Source organism: Hemitrygon akajei, chromosome 7 (genome assembly GCF_048418815.1).
Source record: "Hemitrygon akajei chromosome 7, sHemAka1.3, whole genome shotgun sequence".
Lineage (NCBI taxonomy): Eukaryota > Metazoa > Chordata > Chondrichthyes > Myliobatiformes > Dasyatidae > Hemitrygon > Hemitrygon akajei.
In genome coordinates this window covers 9,854,691-9,873,960 of record NC_133130.1, presented here as the reverse complement: position 1 = coordinate 9,873,960, position 19,270 = coordinate 9,854,691, and the positions used below count along the sequence as shown (strand labels likewise).

General features: G+C 46.1%; 1 long non-coding RNA gene across 1 annotated transcript in view; it reads left to right on the top strand.

The window, feature by feature from the left end:
- LOC140730217 (uncharacterized) overlaps window positions 1-19,270 on the top strand; it is an 82,142-nt gene that overhangs the window by 17,850 nt on the left and 45,022 nt on the right. The window contains exons 2-3 of the long non-coding RNA XR_012099540.1: window positions 7,230-7,444; window positions 14,163-15,244. This is a non-coding gene — a long non-coding RNA (uncharacterized lncRNA). The remainder of the gene's footprint in view (window positions 1-7,229; window positions 7,445-14,162; window positions 15,245-19,270) is intronic.

Here is a 19,270-nt window from a genome sequence, read left to right as displayed (position 1 = left end):
GCAATGGGGCCGGACGGCATCCCAGGGCGTGTCCTCAAAGTATGTGCAGAACAGCTGGCTGGTGTGTTTACGGACATTGCTAATCTCTCCTCCCAGTGTGTGTGCTCTCCAGTTTTAAATTGTCCATCACTGCCCCTAACCTAAGAAAACCAAGGTAGCAGGTCTGAATGATTAGACACACTTCAATTATAAGCAAATGCTTTGAGGGGCTGTATTCCCTGGAGTTCAGGAGAATGTTGGGAGATCTCATAGAAACATTCCAAATGTTAAAAGGCCTGAACAGATTGGATACGGCAAAGTTATTTCCCATGATAGGGGAGTCTAGGATAAGAGGACATGACTTCAGGTTTGAAGGACGTCCATTTAGAACAGAGGTGCAGAGAAATAACTTTAGTGAGAGGGTGGTAAATCTATGGAATTTGTTGCCACAAGTGGCTGTGGAGGCCAAGTCATTGGGTGTATTTAATAGACAATAGACAATAGGTGCAGAAGTAGACCATTCGGCCCTTCGAGCCTGCACCGCCATTTTGAGATCATGGCTGATCAACTACTATCAATACCCGGTTCCTGCCTTGTCCTCATATCCCTTGATTGCCCTATCCATAAGATACCTATCTAGCTCCTTCTTGAAAGCATCCAGAGAATTGGCCTCCACTACCTTCCAAGGCAGTGCATTCCAGACCCCCACAACTCTCTGGGAGAAGAAGTTTTTCCTTAACTCTGTCCTAAATGACCTACCCCTTATTCTCAAACCATGCCCTCTGGTACTGGACTCTCCCAGCATCTGGAACATATTTCCTGCCTCTATCTTGTCCAATCCCTTAATAATCTTATATGTTTCAGATAATACTCCAGGTGTGGTCTCACCAGGGCTCTGTACAAATGCAAGAGGATTTCCTTGCTCTTGTACTCCATTCCCTTTGTAATAAAGGCCAACAATAAGGCAGAGATATATAGGTTCTTGATTAGCCAGGGCATCAAAGGGTATGGGGTGAAGGCAGGGGAGTGGGGAATGACTGGAAAAATTGGATCAGCCCATGATTAAATGGTTGGGCAGATTTGATGGGCTGAATGGTCTACTTCTGCTCCTATATCTTATGTTCTTCTAGTCTTATGCTCTTATTACTTGTGAGAAGGTTCTTGGGAAGGTCTGAATTTAAACAAGTCACCTGGGCCAGAGGTGGCTGAAGAGATCTGTGGAGGCATTGGTAATGATCTTTCAAGAACCGCCAGATTCTGGAATGATTCTGGAAGACTGGAAAATAGCAAATGTCACTCCAGTATTCAAGATACATACCATCCTTACTCACCTGGAAAAGATGGATGGATATATTAGAATGCTGTTCCTGGACTACAGTTCAGCCATAATTCCCTCCAGACTTGACAGGAAGCTCAGAGACTTGGCCTGCACCCTGTGTGTTGCAGCTGTATCCTTGACTTCCTATTGGATGGCTGACCGGTGGTAAGAGTGGGCTCCCTCACCTCTGCCCACCTGACCCTCAACACAGGTGTCGCCTAGGGTTGTGTCCTAAGTCCTCTCCTGTACTCCCTTTACACCCACGACTCTGCTGCCACTCACAGCTCCAATCTGCTGATCAAATTCGCAGATGACACCACTGTGATTGACCTTATTTCTAGCAGTGATGAGACAGCCTACAGAGGAGAGGTTAACACCCTGACACAGTTGTGCCAATATTATTACCTCCCCCTCAACATCCAGAAAACAAAAGAAAACTGATTGTGGTTTACAGGAGGAACGGAGACAAGCTCGGCCCAATCAACAGCAATGTGTCTGCAGTAGAGGGGGTGAGTAGTTTCAAGTTTCTCAGTATACACATCACCGAAGATCTCACTTGGACACTACACACCAGATGTTCGGCAAAAAATGCACAACAGTCAGGTGACTGAAGAAGTTTGGCATGAGCCCCCAAATCCTTCTACAGGGACACCAATGAGAGCATCCTGATTGGCTTTATCACCGCCTGGTACAGGAACTGCACCAACCTTGATCACTAGGCACTGCAGACAGTGGTACGGACAGCCCAGCGCATCTGTGGATGTGAACTTCCCTCAGCTGAGGACATTTATAGCAGCAGGTGCAGAAAGAAGGCCTGGAAGATCATCGGGGACATCAGTCACTCCAACCAAAAGCTGTTTTAGTTGCTTCTGTCCGATAAACAGTACCGCAGCATCAAAGCCAGGACCAACTGGCTATGGGACAGCTTCTTTCTATGAGCCATTAGACTTATAAATTCACATGTCTCTATATTGTGATGGAGTCATAACGCAAAGATTTTTACTCCCTCATGTTGTGGGATGGATGTAAGACTTAAATCAATTCTACACCCTCTCTAAAGCTTCAAAATCCTTACTAAAATGAGGCATTGAAAACTGAACACTATGTTCCAAGTGTGGTCTAACCAGGGTTTTACAGAGGAGCAACATTACCTTACAGATTTTGAAGTCAGTTTCCCAACTTATGACGGCCAACACATCAAATGCTTTCTTTGCAACCCTATCAATTTTTTTTTGGAAACTTTGCAGGATCTATGGTTAAAAACCCAATAATCTCTCTGTTCCTCCACACTGCTAAAATTCCTGTCTGTAACCCTGTATAGCCTTGAAACTCAGCAACAGCCAATAGGGCAAATGTAAAGCAGAGGCTTTACATCTTAGTGTAAGAGAAAGAGATGCTGTGACTTTAGTGTAACCCAGCTAATATTGAAAAGTAACTCTCAATAGATTTGAGGATCCATACAAACCCTAGCAAGGGTAGGAACACAATAGACAGCCGATGCTGGAATCCACAGCAACAAGCAAACTGCTGGAGGAACTCATCAGGTCGAGCAGCACCCGTGGGAGGAAAGGCAGTGTTGACATTTCAGATCAAACCCCTGCACGAGGTCTGAAAATGGAGAAGTGAGACAGCCAAAGAGAGGAAATGAAGAGAGGAGTCTGAGGTGATTGGTGGATTGGAGAGGGAGTGCTTGCAAAATAAGATTATGCTGATTACGGGAGGGGAGGAGGTGGTGTGAAAAGGAGTCTGAAGTAATCGGTGGACCGAGGAGGCATGTAAAATGGGATTATGCTGGTTACGGGAAGGAGAAGATGGTGATAAAGGAGTCTGAGGTAATTGATGGTCTGAGGAGGTGTGTAAAATCATGTTGTACACATCAGGGGAGGAGAGGGGGTGGTGTACGTGGAAATAAATCACATTGAGTCTGCAGTTCCCTTCAGAACAAATTTTCTGTTTATTGCAAGCTGACATCAACAGAGAAGTCACAACTATTGTAAGAAGGAAGAAATTATGGATAAGAGGCTTTGAAGCATAAGTCAGACTGCACTTGGAATATGGTGATCAGTTTCAGTCTCCTTATTTAGGAAAGGATGTGCTGGCATTGGAGAGTCTCTAAGAGTTTCAAAAAAATGATCCTGGTAATGAAAGGGTTAAGGAATGAGGAGCATTTGATGGCTTTGGGCCTGTGTTCACTGGAGTTTAAAAGAATGAGGGGGATCTCATTGAAATCTATCAAATATTGAGAGTCTGAAATAAAGTGGTGGGTGGCAAGGTGGACATTCATCTCTACCAAGGGAGAGGTACAAGAGGCGTCCACTAGTCTGCAGGTCACCCTTGGGCAAGGTGTAGCACCTGCTTAACCTGTCACCTCACCTGTGGGTGGGGGTCTCTGTCAGTATCACAACACTGGTATCCTGATGCTGAACGCATACCTGGGGATATGAACAGCCTGTACAAAATGGATGTGAGGAACAGACCACTTGGCCCCTCCATTCCATTCCGTCACTTGATCAGATGGTGACTGATCAACTTTCACTTTCTACAACCAGCTCCAACCAGGAATTCCCAACTGTGTTGGGAGAGGATTGCATATCTCCCTGGAAACACGGGTGTTTCTGGGCCTTGAGATGAATATTCGAAGCCTGGATGAACTATGACTCAAAAGTGCTGAGTTCTGTAAAAGTATTGGCGTAAGTTATGCTGTTTGAACAGCATTTTGACCAATCACCTGGTTAGGATGTTGTGTTAGTGCAGACTAGCATTGAACCTGGAGAGGTGGGGCCAGGGCAGTCCATATTTTTAGTGAAAGGGGGAATGTAGACTTTAAAGACAAGATGCTCTCGTTTCTGCGAAGTGAGGGAAAGGAGTTGTCTGCTGTAAAAACCTCATGGGTCCTTCAGCGCTTGATGGAAATTCTGAGCTGGTTGCAGTAATTACATTTCTGGCTGATAAATGCCAAAGCGTACCTACAGAGAATCAAAGGTATCACAGGCTCAGAATGTTCTCTGCAGTCAAATCCACCCCATTCCTTTATTGGAAGAAGAATATGAGACTTGGGCGGACCCGACATCTCAGCTACTGGGTGAGTGGCAGTGCTCAGATAATATGAAAAGACAGCAATTGGTAGAGAGTTTAAAAGGCCAGTTGCCGAGGTGGTGAGATCCCAGAGGTCAGAAAACCTATTGGTATTGCCCGTGGTCTACATGCAAGTGTTAGAAAAAGTTTTTGGCACAAGGGCATCCCAGCGAAGCTTATGATGAGGTTCAAGCACATATTCCTGGAGAAAGTAGAGGAACTGTTGGCCTACTTTTACAGGCTGGAGAGACAGCTGCATTACTTGTGCAGAAAAGAATCCATTCAACTGGCATGCAACATGATTGCTTTAAGCATTCGAATGACTCAAGATGTATCCCCATCCCTCATTTGTTGTGCTGATCAGAGAAGTAAGAGAGGAGGAAAACACAATGGAGAAGTGGGAGACCGCCAGCAGCTGAGCAGTATCCTCAGTTGTAGCCTCTGTTGCTGAAGCCACACAAATGGGGGTTTTGCAAGATGCAGTGAAAGACCTGCAAGCTGGGGAATCTCAGTAGATGTCTGCTCGTGTTGCCACCAAGCGTGACAAGTAGGACATGCTAAGCAGAGGGCTGCTGATGACGGGTCTCTTGAACAAGGAAGTGACCAGTATTTTTTTGTTACAACTGTGGAGAGTTTGTACATTTTAAGCAGGGGTCAGCATATTGGGCATTTGGTGCAATGCTACGACTGTACACAGAATGAAGCTACCCGATACTCATCACACTATTTGATGGCTGGGCGCAAAGTGAGATTGGCTGTAGATGTCTATTTTGGAACTGGCGGTGAAGACTTGCCCCAGAAGACGAATCTCAAGCATGTGTCTGACGTGAGGAAAGAACTGCACAAGGTTTATGAGCTCGCAGCAGTCTTTGCTGCCAAGCAAAATCAAGGAATCAAGAGGAAATATGATCAAAAGGTTAGGCTCTCTCAACTGATGCCAGGAGACAGAAATTTCTTTAATAAGAAATTTGGGGCTACCAGTGAAGCATAAATTGACTGACCACTGGATACCTACACCATATGTAGTGGAGAGCTAGATGCCAAATGTACCAGTTTTCTGGGTGAAGCCAGGGGATGGGAATGGCCCTATCAAAATTCTCCATTGGAATCACCTTTTAACCCTAGAGCAGGCAGTATGTTTTGACCCAGAGCCTGACATGGAGCCTACACCTAGTAGGAGAACTCTGTGCAGAAGGAGAATAGAAAGGCAGTCAGTGGAAAGACCTGAAAGGGGCCCAAACACTGAATGCTGTATGGACTCAGAGGATGAGGAAGTGGGAGTGTGGTATACGTTACTCTGTGCAAACTCCCCAGGAATCCAAGAATTGCTGAAGAGGTTCCTGGATCTCCCAAGCCTAACTCAGATGTAGTGGGGAGACGGTGGCGGCTAGCAGTGAACAGGCAGACATGATGCGAGAAGGTGAAGGGAAGCTGGGCTCCAATGTAACGGGATGAAACTGAGCTCAGTCAGGTAACAGAGGGACCTGAGTTGCCAGAAGGCACGAGTGTGAGATGGGGAAGGCATCCCCAAGTAGACAGGAAGGGTCCCAGGAAGTGCCTGAGGTTGAAGATTAGATAAGAAGGTCTCAGAGTGTCAGGAAGCTCCCAGATAGGCTGGCATATGATCCCCTAGGGAAACAGCGTATTGCATCTGTCCTCATAGTGAAATATGTTACTACCATTTACAAATGGGTTGGGGCGCCCTGAAATCATGAAATTCATTTGATTACTCTGTTATTAATAATGTCTTGATAAGTTTTAAAGTCATGGGGACATAATTATTTTAAGTGGGGAAGAATGTAACCCCCTGGTTAAGACTTTTACTGCTTTTTGTAAAAGCAGTGTGGCGAGAGAATGTTTTGATTTCAGCTAAAAATAAGGGGCTATAATCTTCAACTTAGGAATGCTGTGTCAGCTAATCAGGATGGTGGAATGGGGGAAGGTTCTAGAGACAGCCAGGCAGCAGAGGGTTTATATCAATTTACTTTGGTATTAGTGTACCTCACCACTGGTGCCAAACTGTATCAGTCTCTGTCATTCCTTTGGATTCATCAGCTGCAAGGAGAGGGGAATCCTGCAGCACAGGCAGCAGCTTGCTTTCTGTGTTGAACTGTCCCGGCTTGCATACTGGCTTGTGTATCACTGGCAGTACACTAACAGCATAGACAGTTAGTACATAATGTCCATGGTCGAACCCAAGCAGCGGAAGCTCCATGACAAGCCCAGAGGCAGCGTGATAGCATAGCCGTTAGCGCAATGCTTTACAGTGCCAGCTATAAGATTGGAGTTCAATTCCTATTGTTACCTGTGAGGAGCTTGTATGTTCTCCCTGTGACTGTGTGGCTTTCCTCCCACATTCGAAGATTTACACATGACAAATATAGTGAATCATTTTAATCAGAATGTTCAACTCCTCCTCTCCTCACAGAGCCGCCATCGGGGAACCAGTTCTGTGAAACTTCACTGCACAGTCTCCATAGCAACTATCTCCTTTGTTAGGTCAGGACCTCACAGGTCTGCTGTGTATCGTGGGAAGGTATCTCGATCTCAGTTTGCTTGCAATAAAGGTCAATGTGCCCATATTTTGAGTTTGAGAGTGGTGTATTTGTGGAATTAGTTGCCACAGGTGACTGGAGGCCAAATCATTGGGTATATTTAAAGCAGAGGTTGATAATTTTTGATTAGTCAGTGCATGAAGGGATACAGGGAAAAGGGAGAAGATTGGGTCCAAGAGAGAAACTAGATCAGCCATGAGGAAATAGTGGAGCAGACACAATGGGCCAAATAGCTTAATTATGCTTATAGTCTTATGTCATTTGCCATCCTAAATGTCTACTACATGTACTATTTTCCCTAGAATGGGGAGATTTAAAGATGATCTGAGGTTTTCCACACAGAGTGATGAGGATTATCGAGGTTTCCATCTCCCCCATTTGTGACATTTACCGGGAGTGTTGCAGACGAAGGGCCTGAAGCATCGTTGAGGATCCCCACCACCCCTCCCACAATCTCTTTAATCCACAACTATCAGGAAGGAGGGACAGGAGCATCAGAACCAGGACTTTCAGACAGGTAACAGCTTCTTCCCTCAGGCTGTAAGACTAATGGATACCCTTTTACCACTGAGGTCTCGTCACCAGGACAGTGAGCTGTTTATTGTTCACCTGTGCTGTGCTCCACATGCATATTGAATGATATTTTATTCATGTATTGTTGGTAATAATTTGGTTTATGTGCAGTGTGTGATATATGCCTTGTGGATGCACCATGGTCCGGTGAACGTTGTTTCGTTGTACAGATGTACGGACCGATGACAATGAACTTGGACTTGAACGAGTTGCCACAGGAGGTGGGTGGGGCAGGTACAATTTCAACATTTAGACAGGTGCTTGGATAGGAAAGGCAGCAAATATTGACCCAATGCATGGAAATATGATTGGTGTAGATTGGCAACTAACACCTGAGGACAGAGATGAGGATAATCACTTTGGAGGGACATACTCCAGGAGATTGTGGGAATGTGACACCAGATAACTGCATGGGGATGGGGAAGATGGGCCGAAAGGCCAGTTCTGTAACACTGAGCTTTACTGTGAGTCCATGACTCACACGGAAGGCCATCACTATGTTCCTTATTGTATATCTGCAAAGTTGTCTTGCCTTTGTATTTCCCAATTTTACCACAAACCAACATGTGGAGTCACCATGTTCTCATTTGCTTTCCTCCTGCTTGACCACATCTCTGCATTTAATGCCTCACCAACTCGCTTCTGCTCCCCCAGTGCAGAATGCCTGCACACATTTATGAACCATTCTCCTGCTTCCTCATGGTCAATTCTTGTAATCTACAGCCTGCAGTTCCTCTCAAACAAAATCCAGAAGCTCTGTTGAATGGAGAATGGTCAGGGGCCATTTACACTGATGTCAGAGCATCACCGTACTCCGTATCATGGACCAGACTGCTACTGTCCACAGCACACTCATCTTGTCCGGTGAAGAATGTAGTTATTTGGTCTCACATCCCCCAATCTCCTGGAGAATCTCCCTCCACAGTAATTACCCTCATCTCTGTCCTTAGGTGTTTGTAAGACTCATTCAGCTGTTTTTTGCACCACTTTCAGCTGCAGTAACGTTGTGGTTGTTACTGGACTGGTATCCAGAGGGATGGTCCATTGATCCAGGAACATGGGATTTCCAGCCACTGTCTGTGAGGAGTTTTTACATTCTCCCTGTGACCGTGTAAGGCTTCCTCCAGGTTCTCTGCTTTCCTCCCACGTTCCAAAGATTGAAGGGCCAGTGAGTGGTGGACATGCTATGTTGGTGCCGGAAACTTGGTGCCACCTGCAAGCTGCCCCAGAACATCCTCTCACTGCATGGATTGTTGACACAAACAATGTATTTCACTGTATTTCTCCATACTTTATGTGTGACAAACAAAACTAATCTGTCTTTTCGGAATTACATTTAAGGATTTACACAAATTGGGGGTTTAAATATAAAAGCTGATTTAAGTGGACACTGGATTGATGTCTTTCTATGGAGTAATCAGCCTTCCCTACCTATTGTGGCCTCTGTAGGACTCCAGTGCCACCAACATGTCAGTTCTTCATTATCTCCTCAATCTTCTAACAACTGGTGGGGAAGCAACAATTGTGAACAAGAACAATTCTATCTATCCCCCACCCTCCACAGATGTTGCTTGACCCATTGAGTTCTTCCCAGATCGTTTGTTGCTGGACATTCCAGCATCTGCAGTCATGTATCTCCAATGTAAATAATTGAAGTCTGAATCCAATATCTGTTATAGAACTTCTACGTACCACTCAATTTTGTTGATGAATCTTCATTTCTTCTCTTAGCTTGACTGAGCACAAGATTCTGTCAGTCCAGCTGACCAGACATGGACTTCAGAAGATGCAACACTCTCCTGCAAAATGTGACCATTCCATTTCTCATCAACAGAATGAGGGTCAGCTGAGACCTACTCATTGTAACCAAGTGCAATCACAGAATACTCAAGTACAGTCACAGAGAACAGGAGCATAAACACTCCCTCTGTAATCTGTATAGGGCAGCATTGAGGTCATGGACCAGATACAGATTTCAGGGGAGGATCTGCTTGCTGTCTTAGGGCAATGTAGAGTGGACAAATCCCCCGATTCTGACAAAAGTGTTCCCTCGGACCCTGCGGGAGGCAGTTGCAGAAATTGTAGGGGCCCTAGCAGACATGCTTAAATCATGCATAGTAACCTGTGAGGTTCCGGAGGATTGGAGGATAGCCAATGTGTCATGGTCCCTTCTGGCAATCCCCCCCTGGCTATTTACCTCAGGAACTGAGCCTCAATCCCCTTGTTTAGTTTCCAATCATTCCCAGTTTTCACTAACTACACACACCAGCTTTCCACCAGCAAATGCAGTATAAAAACCTTGTGATCACAACAAGGAGCTGCCAGTTTGTTGGTTGACTCCGGTGTGAGTAACCTTGTTTAATGGCTCTTAGGACTGCCAGTTCTAAGTATAGCATCACTCCTGAATACCGATTCCACGCTCACTACGTCAAGAACGCCTCCCCACTCTGCCTCCGCACCCATGTTCTACACTTGGGTTTGTCCACCGCCTTGCTCGTGTAACAGAACGAACGAGCCATAATGAACCCAGCGGACACAGATCCCATAAAATAGGCCCTCGCCAGTTAGGGCTACCTACTACTGGGTGCCCACGACCAACTACTTAGGGACATCATGGAAAACCTTCGGACGCTGTCCACGAAGGTACGGAAGGTCAGTGAGCAGGCGGATTGAGTTTCGGCTTCCCTTTCTCCGTCCCCTCCAAGAATCCCGACTACCCAAACCGCACTGCTCGGGATGGCGTCACCCCTGGGATCAGCAACACAGTCCCCTCGAGAGCCATACGTCCCCGAGTCTGAACCCTACACTGGGGACCTAGGGAGATCCCGGGAACTTCCTGTTACAATGCTCCCTAGTCTTTGAGCTACAGCCACGTACCTACACTTAAGATAAATCCAAGATTGCGTACATCATGGGGCTGTTACGAGGGGATGCCGTGGCTCGGGCAACCGCAATATGGGATAACAGACCCGAGGTTTGTTCCTCCTTCCCCTCCTTTGTTGCTGAAAAGAGAAAGGTCTTCGAACAACCCATTCGCGGTAAGGATGCCGCCAAACGCTTGCTGACTCTTTGTTCGGGTTCGCAAAGCGTAGCGGGATATTCCATTGAGTTCCAAACCTTAGCCACAGACTTGGGGTGGAATGATGAGGCCCTGCGGGAGGTATTTCCACAGGACCTTTGAACAAGATAAAGTATGAACTGGCAGTGAGGGACGACATGGACTGTCTGGACTCTCTGATCTCGCTAGCCACTAGATTAGATAGTCGACTTCAAGAGCAGCTGAGAGAAGGAACCAGTTGCCCCGTTCCTCGGAGAAGCCCACGGTCCACTTTATCAGTCCCAGCCAGCCTCCCTTCCCCAACCACTCCAAGTGTAGCTCCTGCTCCGACCGTCCCCACCACCCTGGGGGAGGAACCGATGAAGCTGGGACGGAACCGCCTCTCCTCGGCCGAACGACTTCGGAGGTGGAGAGCTGGGGATTGTTTCTATTGTGGCCAGCCAGGACATTTCCCGGATACCTGCCCTCAGCGGCCAAAAGGAGGGCACCTGGTGAGCCAGACGATACTCCCTTCAGCCCCCCAAACTTGGATGCAGATCCCGGCTACCGTAAATTACCAATGACAGTTTCGGTCCCTATCCGCTCTGGTGGATTCCGGTGCCAAGGACAATCTGCTGGATGAAGACGTAGCCTCCCAGACTGCAATACTTCGCGAGCCGCTAACTACCCCCATGTAGGCCCGGGCCCTGGACAGAAAACTGCTGGCTCGGGTGACCCACTGTACGTCGCCCCTGACCTTGATCCTATCTGGCAGCCATCGGGAGGAGATACGATTCAATCTCATTCGTTCACCTCCATCCCCGGTAGTTCTAGGGTATCCATGGGTGACCCAACACAATCCACACATCGACTGGTCTACTGGGAGGATAGCCAAATGGAGCCAATCTTGCCACGCCACTGTCTGCGGTCAGCCCCATCTCCCAGGGAAGCTACCATGACTCCGCCTGCCCCGGAACCACTTGATTTGTCCTGAGTCCCCACCGAGTACCATGACCCGGGCCCGGTATTCAGTAAACAACTGGCCCTTTCCCTGCCTCCGCACCGCCAGTGCCATCAACCTTCTCCCCAGGCCTCGCTACCCACCAGTCGCCTTTTTAACCTATCCCGACCGGAGAGAGTGGCCATGAAGAAGTATGTCAGCAAGTCCCTCACAGCAGGCATTATCAGACATTCATCTTCCCCGGTAGGTGCCGGTTTCTCCTTTGTAGAAAGGAACGATGGGTTGCTTCGTCCTTGTATTGATTACGGAGGCCTAAACAGTATAACAGTTAAAAATAAGTACCCTTTACCCCTCATTAGTTTGGCTTTTGAACCACTGCATGTAGCCACCATTTTCTCAAAGTTGGACCTTCAGAATGCCTACCATCTAGTTAGGGTGAGGGAGGGGGTACGAGTGGAAGACGGCCTTTAATACACCTATGGGCCATTTTGAATATTTGGTTATGCCATTTGGCCTCACCAATGCTCCCACTGTTTTTTAAGCCCTCATTAATGACGTACTGAGGGACTTTATTAATCGGTTCATATTCATTTAACTTCGATGATATCCTGATATTTTTTTAGCAACCCCAAGAACACGTTCACCATGTCTGTCAAGTTCTCCAGAGACTGTGGGTAAAAACGATTATTTGTGAAGGCAGAGGAATGTGAGTTCCATGTTCCTTCGGTCAGCTTCCTGGGTTATATCATCGAGAGCGGGCATGTGAGAGCAGACCCCGAGAAGTTCCGGGCAGTGGAATAATGGCCTAGGCCCACGACCCGCAAACAGCTTCAATGATTCCTGGGGTTTGCAAACTTCTACCACCGATTTATCAGAGACTACAGTCATTTATACATGGTAAATGAAGAATGCAGTAAAACAGAGTGATCTAGGAATAATGGTCCATAGTTCCCTGAAGGTGGAATCTCACGTGGATAGGGTGGTGAAGAAAGCTTTTGGTATGTTGGCCTTTATAAATCAGAGCATTGAGTACAGGAGTTGGGATGTAATGTTAAAATTGTACAAGGCATTGGTAAGGCCGAATGTGGAGTATTGTGTACAGTTCTGGTCACTAATTTATAGGAAAGATGTCAACAAAATAGAGAGAGTACAGAGATTTACTAGAATGTTACCTGGGTTTCAGCACCTAAATTACAGGGAAAGATTGAACAAGTTAGGTCTTTATTCTTTGGAGCGTAGAAGGTTGAGAGTGGACTTGATAGAGGTATTTAAAATTATGAGGGGGATAGACAGAGTTGACGTGGATAAGCTTTTTCCATTGAGAGTAGTGGAGATTCAAACAAGAGGACGTGAGTTGAGAGTTAGGGGGCAAAAGTTTAAGGGTAACATGAGGGGGAATTTTTTTACTCAGAGAGTGGTAGCTGTGTGGAACGAGCTTCCAGTAGAAGTGGTAGAGGCAGGTTGAGTATTATTTAAAGTAAAATTGGATAGGTATATGGACAGTTATGGACAGCAATGGAGGGTTATGGGCTGAGTGCAGGTTGGTGGGACTCGGTGAGAGTAAGCGTTTGGCACGGACTAGAAGGGTCAAGATGGCCTGTTTCTGTGCTGTAATTGTTATATGGTTACAGTCGAGTGGTGGCCCCCCTTACCCGGCTTACCTCACCTACTACCCCATTCTGTTGGGATTCCAAAGCTGACTCAGCGTTCACCAACCTGAAGAGGCATTTCACCACAGCTCCTATCCTGGTCCATCTGGACCCAGCCCATCAATTCATTGTCGAGGTGGATGCCTCTGACTCTGGGATAGGAGCAGACCTGTCCCAACATTCAAGTTAGGATGAAAAGCTTCACCCCATGCCTTCTATTCTCACTGACTGCCCCCGCCAAGCAGAATTATGACGTGGGGAATTGGGAACTCCTGGTGGTCAAACTAGCATTGGAAGAATGGAGGCACAGGCTGGAGGGGGCAGAATAACCATTTGTGGTATGGACTGATCATAAAACTCTGGGGTATATTCAGACCGCCAATCTTTTGAACTCCCACCAGGCCTGTTGGGCGTTATTTTTTTGGGTGATTCAGGTTATCCTCACATACCATCTGGGGCCAAGAATGGGATGCACTCCCACCAATACGACTCCAAGGAGGACACTTCCAGCCCAGGGACTATCCTCCCACCATCCTGCATGATCACCACCCTCACTTGGGAGATCGAGTCCAAAGTAAAAGAAGCCCAATGGGATGACCCTGGCAATGGACCCAGTGATCACCTGTATGTGTTTGTTTCCGTCAGGCCTCAGGTTCTCCAATGAGGGCACATGTCTTGGTTCACCTGCCACCCCAGGAGTGATCGGACCTTTGCGCTCCTGAAAAGACACTTTTGGTGGCCATCCGTGGAGGCGGATACCCACTCTTATGTCTTGGCATGTTCCATCTGTGCCCAGGGAAAAGCCTCTCATTGGCCACCTGCAGGGTTACTGCCTGTCCCTGGTCTTGCATCACCTGGACTTTGTCATCGGTCTACCCTCTTCACATGGGAACACCACTGTACTCACAGCGGTAGACCGGTTCTCCATGGTGTTGCACTTCGTAGCCCTCCCTAAACTCCCTTCCTCTCAAGAAACCACAGATCTTCTCATCCGCCATGTCTTCTCTCTCCACAGAATCCCCACAGACATCGTCTCCAATCATGGTCCCCAGTTTGTCTCCTGTTTGGAAGGCCTTCTGTCAAGTCTTAGGTGCATCAGTCAGCCTGTCATCCGGCTTCCACCCCCAGACGGACGGGCAAACGGAACGGGTCAACCAAGACCTGGAGGCGAAGCTACGTTGTGTAACAGCAAACAACCCATCAACCTGGAGCGATCACCTCCCGTGCGTTGAGAAAGCCCACAACTCTCTGGTGAGCTCTGCCATTGGAAGGTCTCCATTCGAGTGTTCAGTGGGGTACCCACCCCTGCTTTTCCCCATGCAAGAAGAGGAGATTGTAGTACCTTCGGTTCAGGACCATATCGATTGGTGCCTGAAGGTTTGGGAGGAGACACACATGGCCCTACTCAGATCAGCAAAATGCAATAAGAAGACAGCAGACTGACACTGGACTCCAGCACCTGAGTACCATCTGGGGCAGATGGTGTGGCTTGCATCCAAGGACATCCCACTCAAGAACGAGCATAGGAAATTCGCCCCTTGCTTCCTGGGACCATTCAGGGTCGAAAATCAATCACGCACTGGTCTGCCTAAAACTGCCAAGATCTATGCGCATCCACCCAACTTTTCATGTTTCCCAGTTAAAGCCAGTTTCTGTCAGCCCCTTGTGTCCCCCCAGCTGAGATTCCCCCACCTACCCATATCATCGACAACCATCTGGCATACACCGTCCGAAGACTACTGGATGTGCGCCATAGGGGCAGCGGTTTCCAATTCCTGGTAGACTAGGAAGGGCGTGGTCCAGAGGAGCATTCTTGGATCCCCCACTCCTTCATCCTAGACCCTTCCCTCATCCATGATTTTCATCGGGACCATCCAAACAGGCCTGGAGGATTGCCAGGAGGCTCCCATTGAGGGAGGGGTACTATCATGGTCCTTTCTGACTATTTACCTTAGGAATTGGGCCTCAATCCCCTCGTTTAGTTTCCAATCATTCCCAGATTCCAGTAACTACACACACCTGCTTTCCATCATCAAATACAGTATAAAAACCCCGTGATCACAACAAGGAGCTGCCAGTTCATCGGTTGACTGCAGTGTGAGTAACCTTGTTTCATGGTTCTTAGGACTGCCAGTTCTAAGTCTAGCATCACTCCTGGATACCGATTCCATGCTCGCTACGTCAAGAACGCCTCCCAACTTTGCCTGTGTGCCTGTGTTCTGCATTTGGGTTTCTCCACCACCTCGCTCGTGTAACACAATGTTGTTCTGTTTAAGAAAGGTTCTAAGAAAAAAAAACAGGAAATCACAGGCTGGTGAGCCTCAGGTTAGTAGTGGGAAAGGTAGAACATAGAACAGTACAACACTGAAACAGGCCATTTGGCCCACAATGTTGTGCTGAACCAAATCAAAAAGACCCAAACATTAATCCATTCTGCCTACACAATGTCCATATCCTCCCATCTTCCTTACATCCATATGCCTACCCAAACGTAAAAACCTCTAAAGTATTTACCTCTACCACAATATCAGGCAGCACATTCTAAGCATCCACCACTCCAAGTAAAAGACTCCTCACATCCCTATTGAACCTACCCCCTCTTACCTCCATTGTATTAGACATTTCAACCCTGGGAAACAGATACTCCTGTCTCCTTGCATTTGCCCTACCAAGTAGCAACACCACACATATCTCTGAGTTAAACTCCATTTGGCATTATTCTGCCTATATTTACAACTGATCTATATTGTGTTATATTCTTTGCCAGTCTTTGACACTATCCACAACTCCCACCCCAATCTTCGTATTATCCACAAATTTGCTAACCCACCCATCTACATTTCCATCCAGGTCATTTGTATACATCACAAACAGCAGAGATCCCAGCACAGATCCATGTGGAACACCACTGATTACAGACCTCCAAATTGAAAAAGTCCCTTCAACCACTACCCTATGTCTTTCATGCACAAGCCAGTTCTGAAACCAAACAGCCAATTTGCTGCAGACCCCAATGCATCTGAATCTTTCAGATTAATTTCCCTGAGGGACTTTGTCAAATGCCTTACTAAAATCCATGAAGACTGCATCCACGGCCCTCCCCTCATCAATCTCTCTCATCACTTTGTCAGAAAGATTCTTGTCAAGTTGGTAAGGTACAACCTGCCATACACAAAGCCATGCTGGCTCTCCCTAAATTCCAGCAGTTTTCCTACAACTGACATGAGACTCACTGGTCTATAGATCCCAGGATTTTCCCTTGCTCTCTTCTTGAATAGAAGTACAACACTGGCCAATTGCCAGTCCTCTGGAACCTCACCTGTGGCAAGAGAAGACAGAACAATACTGGTCAATGGTCCAACAATCTCGTCTCTTGCCTCCTTGACCAACCTAGTGTAAATCCCATCAGGCCCTGGGGATTTACCCACTTTAATACTCATCAGGATGCCCAACTCTTCCATCTCCTTCAATGCACTAAAGAATTTATACAGTCAGCACTCATCTCCTGGTCCTCCATATCCGTGTCCATTGTAAATACTGAAGCAAAGTATCTCGCTCAAGTTCTCTGCATCCAAACAAATGTTACCTCCTTTATCCTCAAGTGGTCCTACCCTCTCCCCAGTTAACTTCTTGCTCTTGATGTATGTATAGAATACCTTAGGATTCACCTTAATCCTACTTCCCAAGGACTTTTCATGGCCTCTCCTGGCTTTCCTAATTCCCTTCTTTAATTCTTTTCTGACTTATATATACTCCTCATATGCTTCGTTGGATCCTAACTTCCAAAGCTTTACATACTTTTTCTTCACTAAATTCATCATTTCTGTGGACATCCAAGATTCTTCTTATCTTCCAATTGTTATCCTTCTAACCTTTCCTGTACTCTGTGCAATTGAGCTTTAAACACCCTCCGCATGTCTGATGTGGACTGGCAAGAGAAAAGGTTGTCCAAATGAACTCTTCTTAGTTCCTGCCTAGTGCACTCATTATTTGCCCTACTCCATTTTAAAACTGTTCTACAAGGACCATACCTATTCTTATCAATCACTATCCTGAAAGATAAGGAGTTGTGGTTACTGTTCCCAAACTGCTCACCCACTGAAAGTTCAGTCACCTGGCCAGGGTCATTACCCAACACCAGGTCCGGTACAGCCCCTCCTCTCAATGGACCACCCACATATTGATTTAGAAACTTTCCTGGATGCAGTTATCAAATTCTGCCCCATCTAAACCCCTTGCCCAGAAGGTCCCAGTTTATATTAGGAAAGTTGAAAGCCCCATGATAACAACCTTTTTAATTTTACACATTTTGGTCCCACAATGTCCAGGTGGCTATTAGGGGGTCTGGTGTACAATTCCATCAGTGTGATTGCACCCTTCCTATTCCTGAGTTGTACCCAAATGTATTCAGTGTCTGACCCCAACATGTCTGGTTCCTGATTAGTAGTGCAACACCTCCTCCAACTCTTTTACCTCCTCATCAATCTCTTCTAAAACTTTGAAAATCTAGTGCAAAATCACCAATTTCTTCCTCTCTTTTGAAAAAATTTCAATAATGGTCACAGTTCCATGTACCAATCCATGCTTGAAATTCATCATCCTTACCCATAATACTCTGAGCAGTAAAATATACACACTTCAAACTAACTGACCCATCATACCTGTTACTTCAATTTTGCATTCAATACTTCCTACTTCCTTCTTTCCAGTCCAATCCTTCCCTTACTGACTTGGTGCACTGGTTCCCAGTCCCCTGCAAAATAAGTTTATTCTAAGGGATGGGATATATGAGTATTTGGATAGACAGGGGCTGATTTGGGATTGTCAGTATGGCTTTGAGAATGCAAGGTAATGTCTAACCAATCTTAATGAGTTTTTCGAGGAAGTTACCAGGAAAGCTGATTAAGGCAAGGAAGTGGATGATTTCTACAAGCCATTTGACAAGGTCTTGCATGGGATGTTTATTAAGCATGTTCAGTCGCTTGGCATTCAAGATGAGGTATTAAATAGAATCAGACATTGGCTTTGTGGTAATAGATGGTTGCCTTTCTGGCTGGATGCCTGTGACTAGAGGTGATCCGGAAGGATCGGTGCTGGGCCCTTTGATGTTATTCATCTCCATCAATGATCTCGATGATAATGTGGTTAACTGGATCAGCAAATTTGTGGATGACCCCTAGATTGGGGTTATATGGACAGTGAGGAAGACCATTAGAGCTGGACAGGCTGGTAAAATAGCAGATTAATGCAGACAAATGTGAGGTGATGCACTTTGGTAGGACCATCCAGGGTAGGTCTTACACAGTGAACAGTAGAGCACTGAGGAGTGCAGAAGAACAAAGGGATCATGGAATATAAGTCCATAATTCATTAAAAGTTGTGGAATAGGAAGATAGTTTTGTAAAGAAAGTTTTTGGCACACTGACTTTCATGAATCAAAGTACTGAGTGTAGGAGATCGGATGAAATGTTGAAGATTTATGGAACATTGTTGAAGCCTAATTTGGAGTATTGTGTGCAGTTTTTGTCACCTACCTCACAGGCCTATCTCTATCCATCATCAGTAGTGTCTCAAGAGCTAGTATCCACCATCAAAGATCCTCACTTTCAGTGCCATGCCACTTTCTCACAGCGACCAGGAGTAGAGAAATACAGAAAGGCAGGAGTACAGAAGGTTAAAGTCTCACACAACCATGTTTATAAATAGTTACTTCCTCTAAGCCTTTCAGTTGTTGAACCTTTAACCACAACATTTTAGCAATAACACTAACCATAACAGTTTAGCAATACTCTTTGATTGCTAAACACAAACAATACTTTGTGTTTATTTCTAATTGTTTTTTCCTGTAAAAATTGCATACTTTCTGTTTTTCTTCTGAATGTTGGTGATATGGTCAAAGGTTTAGTTCATTTTACTCTGAAAGAATGCTCGCAGTGTACAATTCTGAGGTTCATTTTCTCCAGATAGCCATGAAGCAAAGAAAACCATGGAAATCATTCAAAGAAAGACTTCAACTGCGCCCTCCCCCCAAAAAAAATACTGCCAATTGCCCCAAATTACATTGTGCAGTATTATCATTGCTGTTAGAATTAAGTTTTCATTTCACCTGAGCACACATGGGCT